Here is a 14,608-nt window from a genome sequence, read left to right on the forward strand (position 1 = left end):
TTTTTTTATTTAATTTTTTTATTTTTTATTTATCAGGGACAGTGCACAAAATACATTAGTCTTGCGAAGAGATGCTTTGTGCCAGAGTTAGCCGAAGCTAGTGTATATATAAGATATAATCATGGCTTTGGTCAACTTTCCAGAGGTATAAACTAAAGTATGATTGTGTGTGAAATAGGCCTATGCTTCCCAGCACATTTGATTTAAAACAATGCAGAGGCACACACGTTGGGTTTTCATGTTTTATGGGGACTTTCCTTGTTGACATAATGATTTTATAGGCTACTGTACAAAAATGATCCTAACCCTTCCCCTAAACCTGCCCTTCACAGAAAACTTTTTTTTACATTTTCAAAAAACATCAAGCACACTGTAAAAAAAATATTTTCATGATTTGTAATCACAACATTTTTTATTTTGTCAAATCAGCTTAGATAATTTGTGTAGTTCAGATAACATAATATGTTGAGCTTCTATTGATTAAATCAATCTCCTTCATTGTATTAACTCAATTTATCCATTTCAAGGAACTTAAAATTTTAAGGCAGCCAGGTTACTTATTTTTTAAGTTAACTTAAGTTAATCCAACATTTTTTTTTACATTGCAGCATGATTTATAAGCTGTTTTCCAATTGGGATAAAAAATAAAAGTCCCACAAGGTCAAGAATTTTCGGTATTCACACACACACACACACACACACACACACACACACACACACACACACACACACACACACACACACACACACACACACACACACACACACACACACACACCCCTATATGATTTGACAATGATTGACATAGTTTTATTACAAATAAAATAAAATGTTTAGGCTATATATACAACATGTCAACACTTTATAAAAACATTTCAGAAAGCAGCCTAATTGAAAAAATATAGCCTATAAATATATGTCATTTAAAATTGTTCTTTTTATTATAATAGGCCAGCTTTTTTTCGTTTTATTAGAAATTTCCTATCCCTATTCCTATTAATATAGGCCTATACTGGATTGAAAAGTTCCACATTTGAATCCAAATCAAATAACCGCCACTATTCCTAATGAGACCACATCTTCATTACCCATTCATCTTTACATTATTTATTTATTTATTTTTTTCCTATAGTCTACGGTTTAGTATTTTGAAAAGCACGCAACTGACTTTTTGTTTACTTTGCAAATACAGAAAACTCCATCCTCTGCGGTTGGTCGAGGTGTTTTAACAACGTCTTGCAATATGTACCTTATCAGTAATAACACAAATCTATAAACTGTGAAGTAACAGTAAATAACGGTTCAAAGGAAGTCAAATGCAGTGCAGTAAAAATCCACACGGTGGCAGTCAGGCAGTGTGAAATTACAAACGCAACTCAGATCCGTAGCCTATAATAAGCATTCTGACATTGTACACTCACTGTACCATTTCCAAAAACATTATAGTCTTATAGGACTTTTTTGTTACAATAAATACAAAATAAAACACAAAAACCTTATAGGGTAAGGGTTGTAGTTGAATACTGCTTCTAAAACATTTTTAATGATTTATATTTAATAGTGATCCATTTAAAGCTCTGTATTCAAATAATATATTTATTTAATAAATATTTGAATAATTTTGAGCTTCTGTATAAAGCTCCTAATACGTTTTCATACAGTAGCTATATGTTCAAAGTCATTTACATTTAGCCAGTGCATTTATGTCAGAAAGGCTATAAAAGGCCGTGCGGTCACACAGATGACTCGATCACTATAGTGTTTCTCCGTCAGTAATAGAGAGCCCCAGTGGTGTGGACTACATTATTGCTGTTTTCTTTCCTCTTACTCGCGTTCACATCCATGTGCTTCATCCCTCTCTCCCACCCTCTCGCCGCCTCTGTTTTTCCATGATTTCCTGCTCACGTTTGTTGGCAGAAGTTGCTGGTGCTGGTGTTGTGCCCGGTTCTGTGTAATGGGGTCCTTGTTGGGTTGGGCCCCATGTACTAACTCACCACAGCAGAGCGCATGGGCAGCTGTGCACCCTGATCGGCCTGCTTTTTCCAGCGCTGGAACTCGCCATGGGACATGTCTGTGAAAGCATTACATCATTGAGGCTTTCCAGATCTTACGGCCTTTAATTTTGCTTTCAATTCTGCAAATAGTCAAATTTGATTGGATGGTCAGTTGTCAGCCAAAGACTTATATGCGATTGTTGATGAGATTCAGAATCTATTGCTCAAGGCCACTTTTCTTTCTTTTCTTTTTTTTTTTTTTTTTGGAAGATTGAGATTGGTGACTGTATTTATATGCAATGCATTTTATGTCTATAATGTTATAAAGATCTCATTGATTTACATTACAAGCATCAGAATTTCATGTTTTTGTTTCATGTTTTGGCCATATAAATATCGACAACTGCACCAGATATTTTATATGTATTTTTCTCAGTTTGAGCCTCTGATTAAAAATGAAAATTTTCCTCCTCAAGTAGGAGCTTCATATTCGCACTTTAAAAAAAAAATTGCATGCATGTTCTGATGTTGTATGAATACAACCCTGCATGTATATGAGTGAGTGGAGGCTGGGCATGTTAGTCAAATAAATCTGCGTATGCTAAATAAAGCAAGGGTGTAGAGTTACATTCAAGCAATTGTAAGGGATGAATGATGTTTTTTACAGGAAAAAAAATTAAATATGTAATTTTAGTGATTAAATATGATTTTTTAAAGGGATACAAATTATTTAACTATAGGGGTACAATAAATCTGGTTCAAGACCACACAAATAGATTAGGCCTATGTGATGACTGATAGGGTAAAGACTCTGCAATTGAATATTTAGATTTCAAAGGTCCACAAAGTGTAATTCGGTCTCCTAATGTTACCAAACGTAAACCCCCAGACCTCATTAAGGAAGTAAATGACATAATGTTCAGACATACTGGCCTTCCCAAGTTCCCTCGTTGGCAACGGAAAACGCAGAACTTGACGCACATGGCATCATGCCTCACCACTGCAGTCATACTGTATAAACTACTCACAAATCCTGTCGTTCATTATGTAATGGCTACATTGTTCCACTTCAAACAGTTAGTGCACTTTCTGTTGGTAATAGTAGGCCTATATAATGCACTGTGTGGTTTATAAACGCTTGAGTGTGGTACAGTGGTATATCCCTACAGTATTTGTCTAAAGGTTGCCAAGTTTTGAGATCACAAGGTTTTTGGTTTTATTTTACCCGATGGCTTATTTTAAATTTCTAATAGGTAGCTTACACTTTTTCTAATACCCAGGTGATTGGCTAATTGCTTTAAATTATGCACTTTTGCGAAGTCTTGATTTTGTTTTCATGCTTGATTGTTCAAAAAACGCATTATTTCTCGCATGTTTTATTGTTTTACACTATTACAGCTCCTTTCTCCCCAGTCTGATTCAAACCTCGTTTTTGATGAAGCCCCGCCTTCCAAAATACGAAAAGGGTTGTGATTGGTTAGGCATGTAGGAAATGTCACACCCCTCTAAAACCGCAAGATAATAGTGAGATTTAAACACACAGTAAGATGCCGTCAATTGGCTTTATGCCCAGCTGCACTACTTCCTGAATTTAAGCCAGCTCCTTGTTTCCTGTCTGCCATTATTGGCCAAATTGATTAATTCAGGTGTGTCTGATTATTGTTGCCATGACTACTGAGGTCAAGCACACCTGAATTAATTAATTTGACCAATAATGGCAGACAGGAAACAAGGAGCTGGCTGAAGTTCAGGAAGTAGTGCAGCTGGGCATAAAGCCCATTTCAAACCCGATTCAGACCCTGACAATGTTAACGGACAAGAGGACTGTATTGGACAGATTTCAAGCACAGACTTTGTAAGCACAGATTTAACAGGACGTTTCAGATTGCTATATTTTTTGTAATTTTCTTATAAATACAATGTTATCCTCCATTTAATCATATTTGTTGGAAAACTGTGGTAATGCAAAAAGTAATCGTTCACAAAACAGTCCTACAAAAGCAAGAGCTTACAAAAGCTAAAGTAAACACTACATCAATCCTGTAATGTTAGTTAGCAAGCTAGCGAAAGCAAAGCGTTGCGCTTTGTTTACATCATAGCTATCATAGCAACTACATAAAACTTATGATTGGAAATAGAAAACACAGCTACAAATAAGACGTACTTTACTTACAATGTGATCCATAAACAACAGATTGTCCCAACAAAATGGGAATGGCTACGTCTTCCAGGAGAAACTTTTGTGTGTAGGCTATAGCATGCATCTCTACTGGAAGTTGTTCTCCATTAAATGTGCAGCGGGGACAAACGTTGAGGTTATAATGTTCAGGAACAGTGTTAAAAATACATTTTAACCTCTCTAGGTTCTCTAAGTTCAACTTTTTCCGGGTGGGGTACAAATGGCTACAACAACTCTTCCTCGACCCCCATTGTTGCGTGTTCCCGGGGGCTGGATTTATGTACATTTTAGGGTTTGTGTGATGTCAACAAGTTACATTTTTTGTAAAAGAAATCATCTTCCTTTGCATTGAACTGAACGTCGTAACTTTGCAGATGTTGTGCAGAAACATGCATATTTCACCAGAGAGTCAATCATTTTCATATATATGTATCAAATATATATGATGATCATAATAAGATAAAATGCCTCAAGAAAATAGGTGAATTTTCATTTAATGCCGACTTTAAAGGTCACATGTTTGTCTAATAAATGAAACAGACATCGCATATATGAAGAGTTCAGATGCAAAAGCCTCTAAGTGCCATTTGAAATTTTCTTCTAGAATGATCATTTTTATCAAGCTTGTATATTTAAGTTCAGTGATTTCACTTAAATGGCAATGAGGATTACCTATGAATTGTTATTTAAGTGAAATCACTGAACTTAAATATACAAGCTTGATAAAAATCATCATTAAAGAAGAAAATTTCAAATGGCATTTAGAGGCTTTTGCATCTGAACTCTTCATATGTAAACATTAACCCATGCTTTGTGAATGTAAAGCATGACATCTCAATACTTTAATATTATTAACGTTGGGTCAAAATTAAAAACCAGAATGGCCAAGGGTTAATCTTTTTATCTTTTAAAAACCTTTTTTAGGTGAAAAACCCTCTGAAGATTCAGAATCTATGACCTCTTATAGTGCCCATAGTGAAATTTCTTCATGACATCCCTTCCTCTGACAATATAATCAAGTGCAGGGCATCATATAATAAGTTTCTTTCTAAATTCTTCACCACTTTGAGCAAAACAATGAGCTTTGTTGGGGGAGAAAGCATGTGTTATCATACCAAGCTGTATATACATCAACATTTCCATCCCTGCAGGCACTTCAAGACATGAGAAGATGGAACATTCCGTTAAGAAGATCAAACAGCCAATCCACTTCCTTGCTTGATCATTCTTAGAATCGTTCAAACCTCTTTGAGACATGCATTTGACTTTTAGTTGCATTCACGTGAATGTAAAATACATCTTGAATTGTGACATCATACTGGAGTCAAGCAGCTATCAAAATCAGATTACAGTTCTTAATACATATATATCATGGTTAGTCATGGTAAGCCACACACACACACACACACACACACACACACACACACACACACACACACACAGGACTGACTTCATTAAGAATGCAATAAACAAATAAGTAAATTGCAAAACCCCTTAATAAGTGAATCCACTTAAAATAATAAAATAATGCAATGAATGAAGAGGAAAACCCTTCTATATTTATAATCTTTATTCTAAAAATGCAGTTTATCTTCTAATTTGCATAGTTTTACAAGACAAAAGCCTATGCATATAACAGCCCATTCTCACTCGCAAGGCGTCACCTAACTGTGTCAGTGAATCTTATGAATATTATTTAACTGTTGTTGGACATGTTCACACAATCAAAGGTGAATCTGGTCCAAGGTCAATGACAAGTCAAAGAGTTGATTGAGCACATCTCACAGATGTGTTTGTCGCCTAAAACCTCATCTTTGGGTGAGGTTTTCTTCTGTCTAATGTGATTCAACGCTCTGATGTCAAATTGCAGTTAGTTTCAGCTGTCTTGTTCTCCACTTGCAGTTCCTGGGATCGGACATCTTACGTGTGAATTTGTTATCATTCAGGTAACTTGAGTGTAATCTGCCATGATGACTGATTATATGGCGGATGAAGGATACGGCATGTGCGGTTTTGTTGGTTAATATCACAAAATAAATAAGAAAATGTAAAGCAAATAAATACATTTTTTAACTAAGTTATATAATAAACACTAAGAGAACAAATATATTCATTTAGATTAAACTTAAACTAAACTTATAAAATGTCAAACCAATTGACTGAATGTACACAACTGGTTTGAAAAAAAGTTTGGAATGATTCAGATTTTTAAAATGTTTTTTTTTTTTTTGTGCAAGAATTCAAGGCTGTATTTATTTAAACAAAATACAGTAAAAACAGCAGTATTGTAAAATAGTATTGCAATTTAAAATAACTATTTCTATGTGTATTTATTTTAAAATATGGTGGCAGAACAGCTATTTCTTCAGTCTTTAGTCTTGAAAAAGATTAATTTAAATAGGCTATCTTTTCATTTCATTTGAAATATTTCACAATATTACTGTTTTGAATTTTGATCAAATAAATACAGCCTTGGTGAGCATTATTCTTTAAAAAAAAAAAAAAAAATTTAAACAATCTTAATTATTACAAACTTTTGACCGGTAGTGTAAATCAAATATTTAATTTGAGAAGAAAAAAATAAAATAAACTCAATTAAACCTGACAATAAAATGTCACTTTTTCACCTCCTTCCTAAATTCAGCCCTGCAAGACGTTTGGGGACAGACTAACCTGCCATGCATTAGAGATAAAATCCTTTAAAGTGTGGGGTCAGTGACCCAATACTGACTGTGCACTTATGCCACTTACTGCACAGCGCTCCCGATGATGTCTGGATCGCCGGGAGAAATATATAGACCATAAAGGAACAAAAACTGTCATAAAGCTTTGATTAAGGCCCAGGTTAAAAGACACAGGCAAGTGAAACGTCTGAGTTATGACAGCAGTTGAGGCTATAGCGTTATTGTTCCCGTGACAGAGCTCTTAGCACGGGTGGCTCATTGTAAACAGCTCCTTTCCGAGGAGCAGACAGTCATTAATCGCCCAAGCAATCCCAGACTCCTCCAGTGTACCCTCGGCATCAGAAATCACACTGCCGCCTCCAGCACATTCACTAAAGCTTGAAAGGTTGTGACTCTGTCTACTCTCAGCTGCATGTGACTCTTTTTATTTTTGCCCTATTATGGCTGACGTGTCAGTTTAACAGCTATGATGAACCTCATGACCATTTTCTTTGCTATACTGTCTTTTGCAGGAAAAATATACTGACAGTATATTCGATTAATAGTTCTTGAATAGTTTTAATAGCTCTTTTACTGTTTCTTGGATGTTTGGGCTCATTAGTCTGTGTTTCTGAAAGTCATGCTATGGGAATTATACTATTTTATGAGGTGGTACTTTTGTAACAACACATATGATGTGAATTGTACAAAATTGTAAGATTATTAGAAAAAAGTAAAAACATGAAGGCCCTCCTGTAACCCCAGCTCTAACCTTAAAAGCCACAAAAATGTTTGAATGAGATCTACAAATCTTTTGAATCTGTAAAAACATAAAATAGTCAGAATAGCCATGTTAGAATTGGAGGATTTGTTTCACAATTTTTTTCATTTTAAAATCTTACATTATTATATTTAATTCATTTTTTTTTATTCGTGGTTCACTGTAAAATAAAAAAAAGTTGCCACCTTAATTTTTTAAGTACAAGCAACTTGGATGTTTAAGTCATTTCAACTTAAACTACATTAAAATGACTTAAAAAAATGAGTTGAATCTTGAATGACTTCTATAAAAGTTAAAAAATTTGGCATTAAATCAAATCAAATTTGGCAGACAAATCTTCTTTTTATATGTAAAATTGTAGTGTTTATTATAAATGATTAATCTGTGCACTTTGTTATTTAAAAAAAATCATGTTCCCTTTATACCCTTTTTTTCTAATTTCAGAAGCCGTTTCACTCGGATATACGTCACGACAAGGAAAAAATGACAACTCAACTCATCTCTACTTCTGTTTCATGCCGACTTTAACTTATTTTGATGACTTAATACAATGTAAAAAACATATGTTGTCTAAAAATGTTGATCATTTACAGTGTAATTATTTTATTGTACGTATATGCAACATTTGCGCACCTTGTGAATCCTTTAAGTTCTCTGTAAAAAAAAATCATGATTTGTTATATCATTATGTTTTTTTCTTCTGTCAAATCAACTTAGATAATTTATGTGGTTCAGAAAACATAATATTTTGAGTTTCTGATTATTAAATCAGTCTCCTTCATTGTATTAACTCAATTTTTCAATTTCAATAAACTTAAAGTTTAGGCAGCCAGGTTACTTAATTTTTTAAGTTAAACCAACAATATATATATATTTTTTTTTACAGAGAAAGTAGGCCAACCGAATGCCACAGAAATAAACAAAGCTATTAGTTTGTTTGTCCTTTGATGCACCTGCGTCGCATTACCTTTGCCTGGCAATTATCGGCAGACAAAGGAGTCAGAGCTTTGATTCTGTAACACCATCTTCTAAATTCAACACTTGCAGGCAGACATAATCCATGCAGCCAATAATTTATTTACTCATGATACTTTCATTATTCAGTAAGCACAGAGGTACCGGCAAGATGTGCACAATTAACAGACCTGGATAACTGAGCTGAGATGTTCGGTGTCTTTAGTCATCTCTCCTTTCCAAATCATGTAAATCAAACCATGTACTAACGTCATGAGAAGTCATCAGCATCATATAATTTTAAACAGGTCAGTTGTTTATAATATGTGAAAATGAAAAATTCAATATTTGAAAGTATATAAACTAATGATCGCATTGTACAATATAACAGTGTTCAAAATTCAAAATAATAAAAATGTATGTAATTATAGTGTTATAACAATTTACCAAAACTGTATTAGTTGTTTAATTGTGCCAATAATGTGCATTTATATCTCATGATCATGTAGCATACACGTTTTTTTAACAACAGCAGTTTATGACTCATAATGCGAACAACAATAACAAGTTGAAGTCAGACAGATGTTGGTGTTGCCACACCCACTGGCCATGGCCCCGCCCCGCCTGCCCCTCTCGCCCCGCCTCTATGAGGGACCGCAATGATTTAGAAGTTCAGGAATCCCACGTGACGTCACCAAAGGGTGATGTAATGCTTCTCTAAATAGATCGTATTGTAATCTTTCCTCAGTCCAACGTGGTTCCTTCAGAAAGTGTGCTGCATCTTCTCCAGACTTCTGCGGTGAGTTGTTTGAGTTGTTTTTCATGCCGATACATCCATTCCTTCGCATTCATATGCACTTGACGAGTCGGTGCCATTGAAAGAGTCATTCTCTTGAGCCCGAAGAAGTGACAAGTTGTTAAGGATTCACATTAACAGATTCCAAGTACTTTTACAGACTCAGTTTGTGCGCGTGAAGTCGTTCGCGCTTCATGCAGGAATGTAAACACGCGGAACATGACTGATTGTTTTCGGATCTCCAGGGATTGTTTGCATGTAACAGCTTTGCGCACTGTCTTTAACCAAATTGCGCGTTAAGGGATCGTGTCGCATTAAACAGCTAGCTTAATCTGGATTCTGCTCTCTAACTTAAGTCGTTGTATTGTGCAAAACTTTACGCGGGGTCGGTAGTTTTTAGTTTGCGTGCATGAAGCTGTCAAACACGATGTGTTTCTACAGTTTTTACTTGTGCGTGCATGTGTTTGTATGTGCAAGTGTGGCAAGCTGATTTAACAATTATTCCTTTAACGAACTCATTTTTATGTTACTAGTACTTATTCATAATTAGTAAGTAATCTAGTCGGGGCTATATATTTATTAATTCCACTATTTATATTCATTGATAGCAATTTTTAGTTAAATATCTGTCATTAAATGCATATCTATGCATTGGTGAATATGATAATGCAGAAAGAAGTTATTAAGTTATTTCAACTGAAAGTTAAACTTCAACCTACAATGTCTTAAAATTTGTTGAATCTTGTATAACATAAAAAGTTGAAATTGCTTAATTTATTTTGAGGTAAAGTTATGTAAAAATATAGCTTGTCATAACATAGGCCTATTGATCATATTATTATTTTTTTTACAGTTGAGATCAGTAGCCTAGTGTGTCATAAATAGATTAAAAATATTGTTGGTTTAACTTAAAAAAATAATAACCTGGTTGCCTCAAAATTTTAAGTTGACTGAACTGGAAAAGGTGGTTAATACAATGAAGGAGATGATTCAATCATCAGAAACTCAAAGTAATAAGTTATCTGAACTAAATAAATTATTTAAGTTGATTTGATAAAAGAAAAAATGTTGTGATAAATCTTGAATATATATATAGGCCTAGCCTATATATATATTTACAGTGATAGCAGTAGCTATTGCTAGATTTGTACTAACTTTGGTAATATTATTAGATTTTAAAACTTACAAAATGTAATAATAAATAGTTACTGGAAACAGTATACTTACAGTACAATTAGATAGGGGCCACTATAATATGAATTGATATTTGAACCATATCCAAAAAGAATCCATTGGCAAAATAACTAATTTCCCGTAACAATGGGATAGATTTTAAAATAAGCAAGGAATACACACATAGCATAAAATAGTCTTCACTATTGGAATACTAGTAGAAATAAGATTAGGCTAATAACACATATGTAGCCTGTATATTAGTAAATTGGTTTAAATGAATAAGTGTTTATATGGCTTGCCACCGTCCTTTTCGCGCTGTGTGACACAAGTGTTCTGCATTGTTCCTTTGAAGCGGTCTGTTATAGAGAATTAGTTTGTAGCGTTGAACCTGTTTTGTTTCATTCATCAACAAGCAGATATACATACTGAGGAACTTCTTTCGTCTGCACCTCAGAGTTTTCCCGTTTCGACAAGAGCTCCCGCGGCTGTCAGAGGAGTCCCAGTCCGCTCTTTTATAAGGGACGAGTTAAAGCCTGCACGCCTGAATCTTTGCACTGAATCACACGTTTTATTTTCTAACACTGTAACAAAAAAGCAATGCTTCGACGCATGACGTCATAATGCAGGCCAGTCAGACTTTGATTAACCGTCCAGATATTGAGGGTTTCAGCGGTTTGTGCTGACGAGGCAAACTCTCTTCTAAAAGCCCAAATGCTTAAAAGATTTGAATCCACTGACACGTTTGACTGGGTTCTTTTCATTACAACAAAAATACATGTTTGTTTGTAAGAAAGTAGCCTATAGCAAAACAATCGTATATTAAACATGTACAGTTCATCTTCACACGGAGGAACATTAAAATAGATTACAGTTTTTCCATCACATTGTCCAGGTTGGAGGTTGAACGGGTTCACACTTAAAATGTGAAGTCTATCATTTACTCACGTTCATGTTGATACAAACCGTATTAGTGTCTATGGAACACAAAAAGAGATGCAATAAATGACAGCGCCAGTCATTTTAATTACGAAAAAAAAAAAGAATCTATGAAAGTGAATGGCAACTGAGGCTGTCAGTCTTTGCATTCTGTCTACACGTTTCCTTTTGTGTTCCATGGAAGAAAGAAAGTCCTAAAAGTTCGGAATAACATGACATGAGAGTGAGCAAATAACTGGATATTCAACTTATAGCTTGATTTATGTGAACGTAATACTAACTATTATCTGTGAAATGCACCATATTGTCAGCTGTGAAAAAAGACATATCAGTCACACTTTAGATTAGGGTCCAAGTCTCACTAGACTTTTGCCTAAATAAACTCCTATACTGCTTTATTAATAGATAATAAGGTAGTTGTTAAGTTTAGGTATTGTGGATTAAGGGATGTATAGGCATTTGTATATGCTTTATAAGTACTAAGACAATATCCTAGAAATGCATGCAAATAAGCAGCTTGTTTATAGTGAGAATTGGACCATAAGTATTACCAGCACATCTAATGAAATTGAAAAAAAAAAAAAAAAAAAAAAACTATTGAGAAAAAATGTCTATATTGACTAAACATTCCTTCCCTCTCCAGTTTAATTAATTTGGCTGATAAAGTGAATTACAGAGTTATACTATAGGAAATTCTAAATGCCTTATAATATGTGATGTATGATAACATGGCAATTCAAAAGTTTTTGATATAAATTTTAATAACAAATTGCCATCTCTTTTGTTCACTGAAGAACAGCAACGTTCCGATATACAACATTCACATTTCAAATGTTTGCACCTCCGGTATCAAAGTCAGTCCTAAGTTCTCTTGGTCTCTGTGAGTTTATGTTTGAGAAGATGTGATGACTGACAGTGATGGAAGGTTGCCTTTGTTGGGCCCCTTCGTCTGTTCATTAAGGGAGGTTTATGGCATCCTTTGCATTGTCTGTATGTTTCTTATTCCCTGCCCCGGGCCCTGAGCTGATCCTACCTTGAACCTTTTCTGCCGAAGGCCTGTGCAGGACGGGGGGTGGGAGGTTGGAGGTTGGATTTGAATTGCGGTGCAAGTTTGTGCTTGCTGTAACCTTCACCACCCCCCTTCTCCGCTCGGCCTGTGCACCACACTGTTTGAATTCAAATGAAGAAAGTTTCTCTGAAACTGTACTCCAGTCCCCTAATCCTCCTCGGCTGCCACATCGGGCCGTTCAAAATTTGAAGTGTAACGAAATTTCCTGTGTTAAATGAAAACACCGGTGAAATAAAAGCCAAGCAGTGTATGACCACCGGTGAGCAAACATCTCACACCTGGTCTTGTGTCACATGGGAATCTTGAGCAGTTAAGGTGGCTAAAAGACTTGCTGGAGGGTGGAAATGATACGGTAATATTTTTCATCAAAATGAATGAAGTGCATAATCCTATGTTTGAATGAACAGATTTGATGACAGTCTTTGTAGTGCGGATTTCGCATGTTGGAGAACATGCATAGTGGAAATATGGAATATGGCTGCAGGCGTCTGATTGTGTTGCACTGTTGGTTATGCTTTTGGAATTATGCCAGATGAAATCACAAGGTCTCGTAATATTTGAGGACACGGCATATTTACAATAATTACAATACATTCTCAAATCTTGACTGATACGGTGAGAAGTTTGTAAAGTTTAAGGCTAGATAAGGACAGAGAAACATGTTCCTCACTATAAAGGCGCATTGTTAAAGTCAACATGAAATCAAACAAATCGTATTTAACACATTCATGGTTCTTTGTTTTGAATGAATTATCTGTGCACCTTATTCCAAAGGAAAAAAAAAAGGTTTGGGCTTGGTTTCATCTAAACGACTATCATGGGTTCAATTTTCAGTGCAAGCAGGAACGGATAAAACTGATTCTATAGTTGATGTAAAATATGAGGAACTCAGTGCAAATCGCTCAGTCAGCCGGGTTAATTTTAACCGAAGAGGGAAGGAATGTTTATAATGATCATATAGAGGTTTTTCATTTTTATCAGAAATGTCTTATTTTACAGGTGACACTATGGTACAATTCACAGATAATGTTTTTTATCACGTTCAAATAAATTAAGCTACTCTATAAATTGAATATCTAATATCCAAAATGATGATGTTATTCTGAACTTTTTATCTTAAAACCTTTAATCCAATGCTAGTCGCTTTGGATAAATATGTAAAATATTATGACTTCACCTCTGAAACGAGTTCCCTTTTCAGAGAAGAGTCAAAAGATGATATACGGTCAATTTCTGATATAGAGAAAATCAAGTAAAATGTTAAATAAATTTACTCAAAGAAATAGTTCATCATCATTTACATTTACATCATCACTCTCATGTTGTTCGAAACCCTTAAAGGAGTAGTTCACTTTAAAAAAAAATGTCATTCTTTCTTCAGTTGAATAGAAATTAAGGTTTTTGATGAAAACATTCCAGGATTTTCTCCATATAATGGACTTCAATGGGAACCAAACGGTTCAAGGTCCAAAAGACAGTTTCAGTGCAAACTGTTCAAAGGGCTTTAAACGATATCAGACGATGAATAAACGATCACTCATTTAAAAGAAAAATAACAAAGTTTTAAGTTTTATAAGCTCAAATGGTCGCCTTGCTCTGTTCTGTGATGTGTGTGCGTGACTCTCCTGTTCGAACTCGTTTATCAAAATGAACGAATATTTTTTCGTTTCATTTGGTTCATTCAACCAACGAAATGAACAAGTTGACTCTGGAAAAGATTTGTTCATTTTGATGAACGAGCTCGAACAGGAGAGTCACGAACGCCCATCACAGAACAGAACAAGACGACCATTTGACCTTATAAAACTTAAACTTTGTTATTTATTTATTAAATGAGCGATCATTTTGCTAGAAAAGACCCTTATTCATCATCTGGAATCGTTTAAAGCCCTTTGAACAGTTTGCACTGAAACTGTCATTTGGACCTTGAACCGTTTGGTTCCCATTGAAGTGCATTATATGGAGAAAAATCCTGGAATGTTTTCATCAAAAACCTTAATTTCTTTTCGACTGAAGAAAGAATGACATGGGCATCTTGGATGACATGGGGGTGAGTAAAT

This window comes from Pimephales promelas, chromosome 12 (assembly GCF_988280905.1).
Source record: "Pimephales promelas chromosome 12, fPimPro1.hap1.1, whole genome shotgun sequence".
Classification (NCBI taxonomy): domain Eukaryota; kingdom Metazoa; phylum Chordata; class Actinopteri; order Cypriniformes; family Leuciscidae; genus Pimephales; species Pimephales promelas.